This window comes from Pistacia vera, unplaced genomic scaffold (genome assembly GCF_008641045.1).
Source record: "Pistacia vera cultivar Batoury unplaced genomic scaffold, PisVer_v2 Contig133, whole genome shotgun sequence".
In the NCBI taxonomy this organism is placed as follows: domain Eukaryota; kingdom Viridiplantae; phylum Streptophyta; class Magnoliopsida; order Sapindales; family Anacardiaceae; genus Pistacia; species Pistacia vera.
In genome coordinates this window covers 459,682-474,598 of record NW_022195391.1, presented here as the reverse complement: position 1 = coordinate 474,598, position 14,917 = coordinate 459,682, and the positions used below count along the sequence as shown (strand labels likewise).

At 38.0% G+C, this 14,917-nt stretch overlaps 1 pseudogene; it reads right to left on the bottom strand.

Moving 5' to 3' along the window:
* Positions 1–7,517: 7,517 nt before the first annotated feature.
* On the bottom strand, positions 7,518–12,853 carry LOC116122294 (annotated as a pseudogene).
* Between the last annotated feature and the right edge of the window lie 2,064 nt (positions 12,854–14,917).

The following is a 14,917-nucleotide window of genomic DNA, read 5'->3' as shown; positions in this document are numbered from 1 at the left end:
CCCTCCAAACAGTTAACTAAAACTAGGCCAAAGTCCGCACAAAAGCATTTCTTATATATATATATATGCGCATGCATCAATCATGCCAGAGATAGTATCAAAACTTAGCTTCCAGAGCTTGAAATTCAGGCCTATTTGTTTCATGTCGATAAAACAGCAAAATTGACCAGTTTAGAGGAAGAGTGACAGAGAATTACCTTCTACATGTATCAGTTTGTTGCTTCTTCTCAGTCTCAAGTGACTTGGCATCATGGATTCCATCTTCAACAAAGCTTCCCATCTCTCTCCTTCTCTTCTTGGACGGAGAAACGTGCTTATTAGATTTACAAATGCCTACATTTTAACAGTTACAGATGCCAGTCCTCGCCTTGCTATAGTTCTTGTTTTAAAGCTATTTATCTTTTTCTAAGTCAGTGCGCCAAACGTTACCTTATTCCATTAAAATATTTAACATTATATAATTGCTTCACGTATTGGCCAAGTCAATAAATAGTCCAATTTGTAAGCCACTGAAAAGTCGTTTCATTTATTTGCTGGTATTTATCCACAAAAAAATCTTTTTCTCCATGCATTTATTTCCACAAATTTGTCATTGAAAAATCTTGCTCTCATGCAATTTTCTAGCAATAATGCTCTCCAATCAACTTTTTATTTTATCTTGTGGAGTTTTGCTGAAAACCTGCAAATTCTTTCTTTTCTTATGACAGCTAAAAGGCCCCCAAATATCTCAGATATATCAACTGAACGCTTCCCCACTTGTATCTAAATTTCATGGGGGCAATCGACCCCATTCACATGATGGAGGGAAAGACCGTTCTTTTTTATCTAGGAAGCCTCTTGACAATGTACGCTGCCTATGCTAGTCCTGTCTGAACTTGCAGAGCTTGCATGCATTGTTACAATGTTTGAGATTTACGATATATTATCACATAACTTGGGTGCGTTTTTACATCCTTGACTTGTCAAAATCTTGAAACATTTTTTGTCTTTATTTATAATAATTGTTGGAGATCCCACATTAACTAGTACACTTGAGCCAACAGATAATTGTTGGTTTCAGCCAGAGATGATATAGAGAAATGAAGAGAAAACGAGCACCATAAGACGAAAAAACTGCTTACTGCATATCATTGATCATGGACATATACAGCACTTAACAACTCTCTGCTAATTACACCAACTACAGCAGCATTACAACTTCAAAATTCAAAAATCACCACACATGTTACTTCTAATACACTTTACTTAAATACCCTTAATTCTCTAAACACGTTATTACACAAAAGCACTCCCATGCACGTTAAACCACTGCTGCATGTAACCTTCTGCATCTTCCACTCCCAAGCTTGCAGACTTGACCACTTGCAATATTTCCAGCACAGCATCACTACATCAACACTCCCCCTTGATGCACATGCTGGAAACACCAAGTTTGGTCTTAGTTCCTCAAACTTGCTTTAGGCAGACTCTTAGTCATAATGTCTCAATCTGGTCCACACCCCGGCAGGGTAGCAAGGTCACTTCCCCCTCATTCAGCCTCCCTACCTGCATGAAATTTAATCTTAATATGCTTGGTCCTGCCATAGAGAACTGGATTCTTTGCCATTGCCACTGCCGATTGATTATCACACCATATAAGGTGGCTCACTTGATCTTGCTTCAATCAGCCAAAATTTTTCTAAACCATGCAGCTTGATTCACTGCTCTGGCGCAGAAATGTATTCTGCCTCTGCAGTGGACTGAGCCACTGAGTCTTGTTTTCTTGACAACCAACCAATGGCTCCTTTATTGATGTAAACACATACCCAGAGGTACTTTTCATGTCATCAACGGAGCCTCCCCAGTCACTGTCTGTGTACCCCTGCAAAAATAATTTTCCTGCTGTTCTAAACCAAATTCCCATTTGAAGTTCCTTCCCATACCTTAACACCCTCTTGCTGCTCTCTGATGTATTCACTTGGACAGCTCATGAATCTAGAGAGATAACTTGCTGCAAACATCAGGTCTGGCCGTGTGGCTGTCAGTACAACAAACAGCCTACCAGGCCTCTAAACACACTCTCATCCACTCCTTTTCACATCATTTTTACTCTTCAGGTTAGAAACAAGGGTGTATCTGTAGGTTTACAATTCTCCATTCCAAACTTTGTGAGAATTTCATTTGCATACTTTTCTTGATGCACAATATTCCACTTTTGGACTGAAAATTTGCATCCAAGAAATATGTCATCTCCCCCAAATCGTCATCTCAAATTCAGATTGCATGGATTGTTTAGACATCTTCAACTGGTCTGAATTTCTCCCTATCACCAGAAGGTCATCCACGTACAAAGACACCACCATTAGTTCACCTTCAGCTTCTTTAACATAAAGGTTGTTCGTTTGGACTTCGTACATAACCTAGACTGTTAAGATGCTCATTTATGCGGCTAACCAGGCCCTAGGTGCCTGTTTCAGGCCATACAGAGCCTTTTCAGGCCATACAGAGCCTTCTCTAACAGGTACACTTTCCCTTCTTCACCCTTCACTGGTAGCCTTCAGGTTGATCCACATAAATTTCCTCCTCCAGGCAGCCATTTAGGAAGGCAGATTTGACATCAAGTTGGAAAATTTTCCAACCAAATTGGGCTGCCATGGCAAGAATCACACCTTATAGTATCATGTCTAGCTACTGGAGCAAATGTGTCAGTGTAATCTACCCTTTGTTGTTGCGCAAATCCTTGCCACAAGTCTTGCTTTGTGTTTGTGGATTGTGCCATCAGGATTTAACTTTAGTTTGTAAATCCACTTTACCTAATTATTCTTCTGTTTTCAGGTCTTTCAACTAGTCTCCTGTATTGTTCTCTCAATCATAGAGATCTCTTCTTGCATAGCTTCTTCCAAGCATCTGATCCAGCGCTTCAGTATATGTTCTTGGCTCCAAGGCAGCCACATTGCACCTTGCATAAACATCAGCCAAGGTTCTAGTTCCCCGAACTGATGATTCCTGATCAACTTCAATTTCACCTTCATCAACACATTTTCGATCGGCTGCAGGTACCTGTCAACCTCAATCTGTTTACTCTCCCAATTCACATTGCATTTTCATCAATCCTAACATCCCTTGTTATCACAATATTCTTTGTTTCAGGAATGTACACTCGTAACCTTTTGATTTACTGCTGTAGCCATGAGAATACCAACTTCACTTTATCATCAAGTTTAGTTCTTTTCACTCCGAACCATGACATAACTTACACTTCCAAACACTTTCAAATACCCCCTGCAGGTTTATATCAGTCCACGCTTCAACTGGAGTTTGTCCCTTAACTGACTTTGTTGGCAGCCTATTCAGAAGATGAACTCCAGTGTTAACAGCTTCAGCCCAAAAACACTTAGGAAGTTGTTTTTTGCCAACATGAACCTTGCCATTCCATGATGGTCCTATTTCTTCTTTCACTAACCCATTTTGCTGGTGGGTGTATGGTTGTAGTAATTGATGCCTAATCCCTGCTTCAAGGCAATAGAACTGAATTCTTTGAAGTAAATTCAGTTCCATTGTCACTTCTAAACATTTTGATTCTTACTTCAGCCTCATTTTCAACCATCAGTTTATACTTTCTAAACACTGCAGGAACCTCACTTTTCAGCTTCAAAAAATACACCCATGTCCTCCGTGTATATCACTATGAAAGTATAAAATACCTGCTTCCCTCAATGATGCTGTCTGCATAGGACCACAAACATCTGAATGGTTAGCTGAAGTTTTGTTGTTGCTCTCCAAGACTGATCCGAAGGAATGAAGGTCTACTTAATTTGCCAATTTGACAAACACTACAGAGGGTACTCTTTTCTTTAATTTCGTAAGTCCTGGACCATGTTCCCTTTCTCAACTCTTTAAGAGCATTAAATGTATGTCCAAGTCGTTTGTGCCACATTTCTGACTCCTCATTTCTAGTTAGCAAGGCAGATTCTTGTCTAGTTTTCCACTCAACCAAAACTTTTCCTTAGCATTTTAACCCTCATCATTCACTCACTCTTAGATCAAGTACAGTGCATGCTTGATTCTCAAAATGTAATGATAACCCTTCTCTAACTCTGCCCCACACTCAATAAATTTTGGCTAAGTTTAGGAACATTAACACATGAGAGATTAACTTGTACCTGACCAGTTGGACAGCAACATCCCCCATGCCTTTGACCTCCATGAGCTCACCATTTCCAATCTTTACTTTGGAACAATGAACTATCCAGGTTCACAAAGTTTTGCAGGTCTGCTGCCATATGATTTGTGCAGCCGCTGTCAATTAACCAAGATTCACTGCTGTTTGTGCCGTGTAACAAGTGGCCACAACAGTTGTTAGCCTCTTTACATTGTTGCTGTCCTCTCCAACTGCTGCTTGCTGCGTTTGCTGGTTTCCTTTGTTCTTACACACCTTTTCAATATGCCCGAATTGTTTGCAACTTCTGCACTGTATGCCAGGCCTGAACCAGCATCTTCTCTCCGGATGCCCTTTCCTTTTACAATGAGTACAGGCTGGAAATTCTTTCACTCCACCAGCCCTTTCCCACTGATTACTACTCTTCTCTTCCCCTTTCTATCTCCAGCATACTTCCTTGTTGTGTCTTGGCAGGTTTGCCTTTGAAGCTTGACACCATGCACCTTCACTAATGTCTTCTTGCCTCATTAGTCTCCTTGTGTTCTTGCGCTTGAAGAGAAGAACAAGCTCAGTCAATGTGATCTAGTCATGTCCTAGAGTCCTCCAGGGAAAATTTTTGGCCTCAAATCTTTCTGGAAGACTTACCAAACCTTTTCCACAACCCTTCGGTTCAGCCAACTCCACTCCCATGAGCCTGATTTTGTTTGACAACATTCATTAGTCTATCAAATAATCCTTTACTTTTTCAGTTTCCGCATTCTTGCATCTCAAATTCCCTCCTTAAATTAAGAATCTGCATGTTCCTTGTGGTAGTGCTCCCATGTACTCTTCTCTCAATTTATCCCATGCTTCTTTGGATTTTCGTATGCCATGATTTCTGTAAAACAAGATCAGTCACAGCAGCATGTGTGTGTAGAAAGAGCTCTCGGAGCTTTGGCTGTTTTCTTCCTCATGCATCCCTCAACTGTTCAACGTGGGATTCTGTCCAAGTGGTGGTGGCTGCCGGTTTTTTTCCACATACTGCCACAGTCCCTGTCCACGAAGGAAGGCTTTCATCTTTACTGCCCAGATGTGATAATGTTCTCCATTGAAAACCGGTGGAGCCATCAATGCAGATTGAGTTGTCATGCTCTGTTTTTTACGTCTGATGCAGAGGAGAAAGAAAGCAGACGCAGTTAAAAATCTTTGACAAGTATGGAGTGTATTGTAATAACGAAAGGTTTAGAGTACTAAGTTTCTGGTTTTTTTTTGCGTTGGCTCTGATACCATTGTTGGTTTCAGCCAGAGATGATATATGAGAATGAAGAGAAAAACAGAGCACCATAAGACGAAAAAACTGCTTACTGCATATTCATTGATCATGGACGATATACAGCACTTAACAACTCTCTGCTAATTACACCAACTACAGCAGACATTACAACTTTCAAAATTCAAAAATCACCACACATGTTACTTCTAATACACTTTACTTAAATACCCTTAATTCTCTAAACACTTTATTACACAAAAGCACTCCCATGCACGTTAAAGACCACTGCTGCATGTAACCTTCTGCATCTTCCACTCCCAAGCTTGCAGACTTGACCACTTGCAATATTTCCGCACAGCATCACTACATCAACATTAATAGATTGGATAATTCTTCTATTCAATAAGATCATTCGACTAGCATAAGCATGCTCAATCCAATAGTTTTATAAGAGGGGGTAATCCTCTCATTTAATAAGGTCATTCGACTAGCATGCTCAAACCAATTGATTATAAGAGGGGATAATCTTCTCATTCAATAAGACCATTTAACTAGACACGCTCAAACCAACTAGTAACTGGTTTAATGCTTAAGCCATTGGTCTATAAGAGAGAATAATTATCCTTCAATAAGGTCTCAATAATGCCTTGTTGGATGAGGAGTTAGGCTCAAGTCCAATTAATCTATAAAAAACTCAAACTTGAGTTTGAAATTGGAGTCTTAATCGAACCCTACAATTTTTCTGTTTGAAGCAAACCACTAGGCTCACAGTTTTGGGGTATACCAGATGGCTGGCATATTAGACAGTGTAGATTCGGTTGCTAGTAACTGTTTGCTCTGTATACATGGCCTCTTCTTAGAAATGTGATCTGTCTGCAAAAAATGAGTAAAAACTTTAAAATAAACTAGAAAAAGATAGTGAGAAACATGTGAAATCTTTGCCATTAGAAACTGTTGGTGAAGTTTACAAGTATGATAAATTTTCTGTAGGAGTTTTACAGGATATGTGCTTAACACAGAAAACAGCACAGTGAAAAATTGGCTCTAGATTGGATTGATAACAGAATTCCTGGAACACCAAGTCGATCATGAAGAATCTTGTGTTTTATGACGACTGTCATGCTGCATTAAAACTTTTTAATATGGAAGCCTGAACAGCGTCGTTTAAGTAACATTACGACGTCGTTTTAGGCATATTAACAGACAAATTCAGACCACAGGATGCACTCCAGATCTAACGGCCAGGATCAACCACAAGTCACAACATATATAAGTGCACTTTCGTTCAGATTGGGGAGAGAGAGAACAAACGTTAGGGTTCTCTGGGTTTGCACTTCTCTGTGTTAGGGTTGAGATTATTTCTTCCAGATTGTCAGTTAATCAGTCGAGTGATTAGGGGGTTTAATCATTCAGGTGAGAGTGTTGTTCTCTCGGTTAGGGATATTCAGACTATCTTGTAAGGCTGGTTGCTGTTGTAATCGGTAGATCTGGTGAGTGTTGAATCTGTGTAATTTGACTTTTTCTGATAATCAAGTGCAGCGAGCTCATACCGTTCTTGAGCTCAACGTGGATTTAGCTTATCTATAAAGGATAATGAACCACGTAAATCGTGGCTTGTCTGTGTGTTTGATCTTGTGGTGTTTCTTGTTTCTTGGTGTGATTGTTTTGTGTTGGGTATAGATCTAATTAGTTTCGGTTATAACAAAAGATATCAGAAATTGTTAATCGTGAGATAGTTGGGCGTGATCGGAACCAATTCCCTGTTTCAAAGATGGCTCTTGTTCTGCAAGGATTATTGGTAATGTATTGACATCTGCACTGTTAATTAAAATCTATATCACTGTATCATTCTAATATTTCATGACCCTTCGCTTAAAAAGCAAATTTTTTCTCATAGCATTTTGATGATTTGAAACTTCAATAACTAAATGATCACATGTTAATGTACAACATGATGTCGTATGTGAATCTACGATATCTTTTGTTATTGAGATTTTACAGCTTTGTCTTCTCCATTCACTTCCTCGTGTAAAGCCCGGGCTGCAGTTATTTTCAAACTTCATGCACACGCAGCCTTAGCTATAACTTCAGTAACGGGACTTTTCACCTCAAACCACAGGGCATCCTTCAACTCAATCCCTGGAGCACTAGGCCAGCCTGCCAATGACAATGGTCACCGTTATCGGACCCCACCAGTCTGGACCAAAGCATCATGGGATTGAACGGCGAAATAGACAGTACACCCATGAATGCAAGTCCTGCATCACAAGCAGCGTAGATATAGTTATGTCTAGCCCACCATCCCTTGTACTGTTTGAAAAGAAATAGTTGAAGAAAATTCCAACAGCTGCCCACCCAATAATGACAGGTTTATTAAATGGCAACCCCTGCTCCTCCAAGATTAGGGGCATTGGATATACTTGATCCATTTCTTTTCAGGAACTTTGCGCGAAAGCAGCCATACGGAACTGGGGAAGTACACCAATCAAGAGAACCATTATCTGTGGGTAATACCTGGTTTGTGAACATTCTAAGGTCAACAACTCCCCAGATGATCGAAGCATTGTGAAGAAAAGAACATCGCAGGCTGTCCATGGACTTCCCTTTGGTAGTAAATGTTTGTTACATTAGTGAAGGAATAGATGTAAGAAGCCACCTGCTGTGCCGTAGCAGACAGTTGAGCAACTAGATTTCCCACTAACTAAAGTACATATAAAAAATTAAAATAAATTATATATATACAGAGAAGCAATTACATAAGCTCTGGAATAGTTGAATTACCTGAACAAAGAACATGGATCTGGGAGGGATTTTCATATAGTGACCTATTTGAATCGCCAAAAAAATGAGGCCTGTGTCATGTCGATGTACCAAGGTCTTGAAAGCCACTTTGCAAGGGCTTACCGGGATACATATACCCGATAATCAGCTCTGTAATCACGTTTAGCCCTGGTTGCTGCAGATTAACACCATTAGAAACAGTTTTTAGCATATTGAAAATAATTTATACCCTAATGGTTTATTTTTTATATTATATAGAATAACGTAATTGGGAAGTATACCATGTTAGTGTGGCTTGAATCACACAAAGGTAATGGAAAGAATGCCAGGCACAACCTAGCACAATTCCCCCTGGAAGTTGAAGCTTTTCAAACCTTCACAGAAGATTGAAAGAGCAATGTCACTATTAATCAATGTGGAACCCCCATGAGTACTCTTTGTAGTTTTTCTTCATCATCTTGTGTGCACATCACAAACTGATCTTTAACTGCAGAAGTTGTTTTTTTTCCACATCCCCAAATTTTTCTGCTCATTGTTTTACAAGGAAAAAAATCATTATTACACAACATACTACAAGAAAATTCTTCCGAGAAAGAAAGAAGATGATAAATGAGTATTGGAGTACTGACATTCACTTTCCTTCAAGAGTGCACAATTGTGACAAACAAGCCATAGTGTTGCAAAGCTCAATCCGAGTGAAGGCAAACACAACACCGAGGTGACTTTGCTATAATTTTATAGCCAAAGTGATAAGACAAATCTTTTTGATTGGGACCGGGTAAATTGTAAAGTTGGCCACAGAGTCATAGGTGATGGAGAACTATGGGAAATCGCTGCCTTCATAAAGATTGTATAATAAGCAATGGGAAAAGAACATAGAGAACAAACAACCACCAAAGATATTGGCAATGGCGAAGAAGGGTGAGGCTAGGGGACTTCCCATGTAGCGACAGTAGACCAGCAAGGCCAAAGGAGCCAATGCCGAAGCCTTGGAGGCCTGAACCAATATGTTGTCTGTTACTGAATTCTTCCATATCCAACATACAAAGGAGAGCTGACTGTGGAGGAAAAGATAGCCTGGCACAGTGTAGTACGCGAAGCTTGATATGAAAACAAGAAGGAAGAACTGTAGTCTACTTAGTCCTCCCTTGATCTCTTTTTCTGTCTCATGTAATGCTCTGCAGTTTGCATGTTTATCAGTTTCTCAATACCAGAAAGTAGCTCTTCATTGAACTTCATCATCTGCCATATGATTTTGTAAAATATGGAGAGAGCATGAGTACCTGAACAGGGAGACTTGAACCAGGTTTGAAGGCCACCACTGTAAGGGAGTCAACAAGGTATTTTCTGAATAAACCACCCACCCGATCCTAGCAGCTGATTCCATTAAAAAAAAAAAAAAACTCTTAATAAGATGTTATTGTACAGTTTTATTTTTGGTATCTGTTGGAGAAAATTCAATGGCAGCTGAAAGTATTCAAAAAAATTATTTAAACCAACCTGAGTATTTTGTACAAGCAACATAGCTGCTACTGCATTCAGAGGTCTGAGATACAGAGCCTTGACAATTGTAATTATGTTCTGCATAAACACCATTCGATCCACAGCTGGCAAAAATGTGATCAAACATGTTCTTTGATATTGAAGGGCCCTGGATTCAATGAAAAGACCACGGTGTGAATGGAACTGCGAATTGGTTTTGTTGGAAGGCTTGCAGCCATTAGTTTCCTGCTGGGAGCACAAGAATTTGCGCTAACTGGGCCACACATATAATTTCTGGCGATATTGAAAGAATGTGTTTCACAAAGGCAAGCAAGGCACATGATATTATCCCCAAACCCATGTTCGAAAGGTTAACGGGCATCGAAGGATCATCAGTGATAGGAACCGTAAGCCTCACTTCCTCAATTGGGTTGTCATTAAAGTTCTCATCTTTCTCATCTCCTGCATCAACAAATTGACAATAACTGACTTGCTAAATGTAATTTACAACATTGGTGCAACAAACTGCCTGCTTTACACTTCAAAGAGTGATTAAACGTAGGCCAAAGTCTGCAAAGACATTTCTTATTATAACATATGCAGCATTCACAAAATCATGCATGAAAGTCCGTTTTTGGGAGAGTGAAAAAAAATTTCCATCTACATAAATTCAGTTTGTGTTTCTTCTCAGTCTCAAGTGACTTGCATCAGGACTCCATTTTCAACAAAGCTTCCCATCTCCCCTTCTCTTCGGGACAAAGATGGCAATGCTTATTAGATTTACAAATGCTGTAGGGAACACATTTATAGATGCAAGTACTTGTCTTCACTATAGTTTTGTTTTAAAGCTATTATATCGTTTTCTAAGTTAGTACGCCAACATTAACTCCATTCATTAAATATTCACCTATATTTCTTGATGTTTGGCAAAGAGTAAAATATTTCAATTAATATTTCAAGTTGTAAGCCACTGAAAGAAGTTTTATATTACTGGAAACATTTCCACAAAAATCCCTTTCCATGCATTTTATTTCTAAGATTCGTGATGGAAAATCTTGTTTCATGCATTATTTCTAGCAATAATGCTGATCTTATCACATTTTCATTTTCTGCATTCAAACTTCAATTTTTTTGTCTTTCTCTTATGAGGGGCAGTTAAAAAAGCCCCAAGAAATCTTAGATTATCAACTGAACCCCCCACCACTTCTATCTAAATGCCATGGGACAATTGTCCCCACTCACATGATAAGGGGTAGGACCATTCTATTCTATCTAGGACCTTTTCACATATGTAATGCCTGCCTAATATGTTAGTCCTCTTTCTGAAACTTGCAGAGCTTTGAATATATCCCTTGTTTAAATAATTGAGATTTTCGATATATTATCTATAAGTCTTTTTTGTAAGAGCAAACCACAGAGCTGACTGTTCGCTAACCTTTTCGTAATAATATATTTATGTTTTAGTTTGTGAATTTTTGTTATTATTATTATACTTCGGAAATACACATGATATATAAGACGGATGAAATCCTTCCCCTTGGGGAATAGCAATACCAATGGCCGGCATATTAGCCAGTGTAGATTCTGGTTGCTGTTGACTGTTTGTTTCTTTATAGCATTGTCTTCTCTGGAAATCTGATCTGTCCGGAAAGAATGAGTTTAAAACTTAAAAAAAAAAAAAAAAAAAATAATAAAGAAAATGGTGAGAAAGATGTGAAATCCTTGTCTTTAGAAAACGTTGGTGAGTTTACAAGTTTGATAAGATTTTTACTTGTCTCATTTCTTGTTCAAAGATGGTTTCCAATGTGAATACCTGAAAAAACAGAAAGTTTTAATTATTTTTTTTTTTTTTTTATAGTTTTCTGAATGCAGGGTGGCGTACCATTGAATTTGATTTGTATATTAGTGTTTTGATTAGAGAGTTTAACTGGTGTTTATCTCTTAATCGCGTGACGGCACGTGATTTCGATGAATTTGTACTAATTAAGATGTGATTAATTATGTTTAATAAACAATTGTAGGCCTTGAATGATTTTGTGTGACTGAATTATCAAGATAGAATAATAATTAATATCCTGAATTATATTATTTCCACTATGTTGACTGATAAGTTGGTCCATCTCAATCCTTTCTTGTTCCGTTGTTCACAATCCTGCAAGTTGCCATGTTACAGACTGATGTAGAAATAGTGGCCTTTTAGGTGAGAGCCAGTTTTCATGCTTGAAATCTGCCATATGTATAAATTTTTATAGAAATGAGATGACAGTTTCTCAAAATTTTGTCAGAATTTTGTATTCTACTGTGATCTTTGGCTGACATAAATCAGCTAGCCCATACTGGTATAAAAATTTTTTCTTTATAAAAGGATTATCTCATGAAAGGTGGGGAAGTTTTTGTTCATCTGTTTTTGGGTGGATGGCTGAAACCAAAAATTAAACTGTATGGGTTAATGTTAAATCAAGGTTCAACCAAGAAGAATTGTCGCTTTGAGTCCAAGCTTACACGGATTGCTTTGAGTTTCACACAAACATCTTTTACTCAAAACGCGTCTACTATTTCCTGAAATTTTGCTAGCAATGTGACAAATCCCCCACTCTTAGATTTCGCCTCCTTTGGAGTTGTGAAGTCATCACAGATGTCCCTAATACTAGGATATAGACAATATATACTGGTTGGATCCATAATTAGATAAGTTATTGTCGAAAAAACATTTTCAGCAATACTAATCTTACAAAGACAAAAACAAAGGGACACAAAGACAATTTTCACCCTTCATCTTCATGATTTCTCTCTCTCTCTCTCTCCCTTTTTTTCGTTTTTTCTTTGTTTTTTCCTTCCTGTTGATGTCACTTTTACCTCTTTGTATTGTCTTTGTAAGGATACATTTTTCAACAATTTTATATCTTTTAAAAGTCTTGGTCATCTTGGAGTGAAAGGAGATAATGAAAGAGTTGAGAAACGTTTTAAATCTGAAAAGCCTGCAATTTTAGACGTTCAAATTACTGTTCTTTGACTGAAATGGTACCCACAGGTTTTGGTACCACAGTGTGTGGAATATTTGCAGCACGGTGGTGCCTGAGGCTGGGTAGCTTTAGGTTCTGTTGATCTTTAATCAGAGTTACATAGATGATTGCTTTTAGCTTCTTGTATTTGACCTCATCCTTAGTCTTGTGGCTAGATAGGAGTATGTGATTGTTCATTAAGGTTAGGGGCAAAAGCTTGAAGACAAAAAAGAATACAGCCGCATAAGCGGCTGCAGGTGTGGCCTCATTGCCCACCTCAGACAGCCGAAAAAAAGAAAAATAATAATCCCATTATACATAGGAAGTATCACGGCCGGGATAATCTTGTTGAGATCTCACTCGACTAAACACGCTTAAACCAACTTGTTTATAAAAGAAATAATCATTCCATTCAATAAGGTCTTGTTGGGTAGAATTAGCTACAACGGTGATTGTCAAACTACCTCTAATCGTATGCATGACCCTCGTATGGGCTTGACAGTGAAAGAGAGTGTTGGAGATCTACATAAGTTTTAACCGTGAGGGTAGGGTTGGAAACCATAGAAAATCTTCCTTACATCATATGTAGCTGTTCAAAAGTCTACTATGCAACTGAAAAATCTATTGTATATCGGACTACCATTTTTTAATTCATTTTAGATAGTGAAAAAGTCTATTGTATACACAGTCACACCGTATCACGTTATTTGTGTTATGTCATAAAACCCCAAAATCTTAACCATCAATGTGAATGGTAGCTTTGAAAATGGTTTTCAACATGACAGTTGTATAGAGAACATAGCATATGCAGGATTTATGATAGGTGATGGGTACTTTTATATTAAATATTAAAAGTAAGAGTAAACCACTTTTTCCCACCCAAGGTTTGCCTTAATGACACTTTTCATCCAAAAAATTTTAAAATACCATTTTTCACCCAAAGTTAATATTCCGTTACTACCCAAAGTCGATTTTGGCAATAAAAATTCTCTCCGTAACCACCATTTGAATCTTCGGTCTCTTTTCTACAAAACTTCTCTAACCTTAACACCTGATTTCTCATTGATTACTGGTTATTATAAAGTTAGGGTTTCTTATTCTTAGCTGATTTTCTATTGCGAATATTCAATCGGTTACCACTATTCGATCCATCGGTCTCCACTCTACAAAAACCCTCTTACCTTAGCTCCTAGTAACTTGCCCAACGCTGGCTGAGAAAGTGAAGTATATTTTGAGTATTAATGAAATATAAACTTTGAGTGAGAAAGTGATATTTTAAAACTTTTTGGGTAGGGAAAGTGTCATTAATTAAGGCAAACCTGAGGTGGGAAAAAGTCGTTTACTCTTGAAAGTAATCGGTCTTAGATATCTCAATTATTTAATTTCAAAGGATTTGATTTATCAAGTGAAAGTGGACTTAGTTACTTCTAAGTACTAAAAGAAGCTCTCTCATGGCCTAGAATGTGTAGTGGTTGAGATAAGGATGCGCCAAAAGTCCAATTGTACATCTTGATTTAACTCCTAATCTTGATTCTCTTAATTCCATTTTAAACGGCTATTTAGTTGAGATAATGTCGATCTTACGAGTTGGTATCTATTTTCTATCATTAAAGATATCCAAAATCTTACCAGTTGTGTGCACTGATCTTTTATAAATGATGAAGACCATTAGCTAATAGATTATTAATAGATATCTAATGCTAATGTTAGGCAAGTTTAATAATGGTGAAAGGGAAGCAATCTAGGTGGGCCTTGGATGTTGAAACAAGAGGCTAGAACCATTTGTCACTTTCTTGAACATTTGGTTGTCTGTCACTTGCTCTTAGATTCCATGACACTGCCTGATCCAAAGGCCCTCGAATAATTCTCAAAACTAGGTCATCGGTCCATTTTGGCAGGTGTCACAGACTCACAGGTCCGTAATATGTTGATGTAACTCATTTTTATTATTTATTTTTTAATGGAGTAAACCATCTTTTTCCCACCTAAATAATGGTTTAATGACATTTTTCCATTTACAGATATTTAAAATACCACTTTATTATCCAGATTTATATTCTTTTCTGATTTCAATCTCGTTGCAATTACACACCTGACCCCTCAAACCCTACTCTCGTCGACCCGGCTAATTATCGACAATCAAGCAATTAGAGTTTGTGCAACCACCCACTTCCAAATCAAATTCCGATCGATCCCAACCAGTAAAATCTAATCTTCTACCATTGAAAGATTCATCAACCTCTCCTCTTAAAAAACCCCAAT